Raw genomic sequence first — 2686 nt, 5'->3', positions numbered from 1 at the left:
CCATGATAAAAATTTAATAAAGCAAAAAGATAAACTGACTAAATATAAAGAACATATTTTATTGTAGTACCACATGTAAAGGTACACAGAATATTCATAAATAAAATACTTTAAATCTTATAAATAGTTAAATAAATAAATATTTAATAGAGAAATAAATAGATGAGCATGGGCGTCTGTAAGGGATGAGTGCCTGCAGAGCAGAACGTGATGTTGCTGAATTCTCCCGACAACATTTGACAGATTGATCCAGTTCGTGTCCTGATTCCAGAAGGAATGAGGGTCTTTGACCCAGCAGGGGGGTGGCCGTGTGGTCTTGTTGGTCAGTGAGAATCATTTCCATGTTGAACCAGGCCTCTGTCGTTCCTTCCTGCTTCATCTTTCTTGCAAGTGTCTCGCTGAAGAGAAGGATCTCATGACTTCTGCTCTGACGATCTCCCAGGCACAAGGGCTGTATTTCTTCTCTTGCAGATAGAGAGTGATTCTGTGGAAGTATCTCCTCACATCCAGGATGGGGTCCTCATTCAGCAGGGACGCCCTTGCAGCTCCGCCTCCTGCTTCGGACAGGCTTCCAGCTCCATCAGCTGCTGATCAAGCCCAGTGCAGAGTCTGTGCAGGAGGCTGTCCTCCCAGGCAGCAGACGAGCCCTCTGTGCTGAAGAGGAGGAAGAGCTGCTGGACCAGCTCATGGAAGACAGAGATGGCTTGAGCCTTCTGGAGCCGGTGGCCACCAAGGACCTCCTGAGGGAATCCAAAGTCCTGTCTGTCCTTCAGGCAGGAGGAGGGGGAGATTCTCCTCATTTGTCCCAGGAGCACCAAGGTCCTCCTGGTGGCCAGGCTGTGGGTCTGAGGCAGGTCACACCCCAGAGAGCAGATGGAGTCGAAGCTGAGCGCCACCAGGGCCATAAGTAAGGACAAGGGTCGAGCCATTGGGGACATTGCAGGTGCTACTGGCCTGGCAGAGGTGGGTGACTCTGTGAACCCTGGTGTCTGAAGGTTCTCTGAAGACCTGCCTTTGTTCCTGTGTCTTAAATGGGGACCAGTTTGTTTCCATTTTCTGAATGTTTCCTCTTACTTTCTACTTCTGTTTTTGCTTTTCAGTTTGCACTCTCCCAATGGGTTGGGGCAGCATTTCTCAGCCTTTCTTAAATTTTTCCATTAGTGCCTGTTTCCCTGCCCACAGAGCCTTTTAGATACTTTTTTCCTAATTGCCCCCCCATTAAACTGTGATAACACATATGTACTGTGTATCTATTTATGTACTCCATGGATATCTCTACTTTATAGAAAAATAAGAGAAAGTGCAAAGTTTACTTTTTATTCAATGCAGGGTTAAGAATGACTATATAAAAATTTTAAGCTACAAGTTAAATTTAAAAGCTACTGACACAACTTTATAACTAAATTTGCTGAGTGACAAATTTATTTACTTATATAAATTGTAAGATATAAAATTACATATGCATATAAACAGTTTCTAAAAATACATAGTAATTTTAATGTAATTAAATATTTTAAATTATTTAAAACTGTTAAAAGTGATTAAAAATTAAAATATTTTCTTATTTATTTCGGTACTTTTAATTTTGCCTTGTATGAGAAAATAATTGTTAACTTAACCAGCTGCTAGATATTAATCCAGATAGTGTCAACATTTTTTATTTTTTAGCCCCAAACATAATTCTGTTTAGTAGTAGATATAATGTGTTGGGCAACTTCATTGGAATTAAATCATAAAATATAACCCATTTGTATTTAATTCCCAAAGCCCACATCACACTCAGAAGTGCTCAGGATTAAACAGAAGCAACATCCACAAGACAGCCAGTGGCAGCTGAGAGTATGCAGAGGCCACGGCTCACAATGCGGCTAATATCCAGGAAATGACGGAAAGTCCTCCAGGCACAGTCATCTGTTCGCCATAGGTTTGTAGCACTGATCTTGCATATATTTTGTGTATCCCCCATGAATTCAGTGTCAATGCTGCTTGTGTGATACACGAGAAACCCAGTGAGAAAGTAAATACTAAAATAAGGTTTTTTGTTAGACAAGATTGAACTTTGGAGCTCCACAAACCGTTGTAACGTCTAAGATGTGTTCACACCCCCAAGAACTAATTTTCACACCCTTGGAAGCAGTTGTAACAAATGTTCCATCTGGTGGGGGATGTTGATATAGGGGAGATTATGCATATATAGGAGCAGGGAGTATGTGGGAAATCTCTATACCTTCTGCTCAACTTTGTTGCATACCCAACTGCTCTTTTTAAAATATATATATATTTAAAATTATATATGTACATTTAAAATATTTAAAATCCAAGGGAATAGGCTTCTTACACTACTGGAAATGGTTCTTTCCAAGAAGAAACCTTTTTTAGCCTGAAGAAAAATCTCCTGCTAGGGAAGAAGACTTGCATAGAACAGAAGCCAGGTCTCCAAATTGGTCACTGTCATGTCCATCTTGGCCAGTAGGCGGCACTTTCCCCTATGAATATTTTAATAGTCCACAGGGTGAAATGGATCCTGCTTTCTATTTCCTTTTTGTTACAGCTACTGTTACAGCATTGTTACAGGGACATTAAGTCATTTCCAAAAATATCCACCAGGAAAAAGAAAAGAAAAAGGCCTCTCATATTGGAGATTCCGAGAAACCTAGACTTTCACACAACTTATGTTTTCAATTGG

General features: G+C 40.4%; 1 pseudogene; it reads right to left on the bottom strand.

Moving 5' to 3' along the window:
• Nucleotides 1-323: 323 nt before the first annotated feature.
• LOC116662561 lies at nt 324-929 on the bottom strand (annotated as a pseudogene).
• Nucleotides 930-2686: the final 1757 nt, after the last annotated feature.

The sequence above is a fragment of the Camelus ferus genome, unplaced genomic scaffold (genome assembly GCF_009834535.1).
Source record: "Camelus ferus isolate YT-003-E unplaced genomic scaffold, BCGSAC_Cfer_1.0 contig3470, whole genome shotgun sequence".
Lineage (NCBI taxonomy): Eukaryota > Metazoa > Chordata > Mammalia > Artiodactyla > Camelidae > Camelus > Camelus ferus.
Note: the sequence above shows the minus strand (reverse complement) of the source record. Positions and strands in the feature narration are given on the sequence as shown.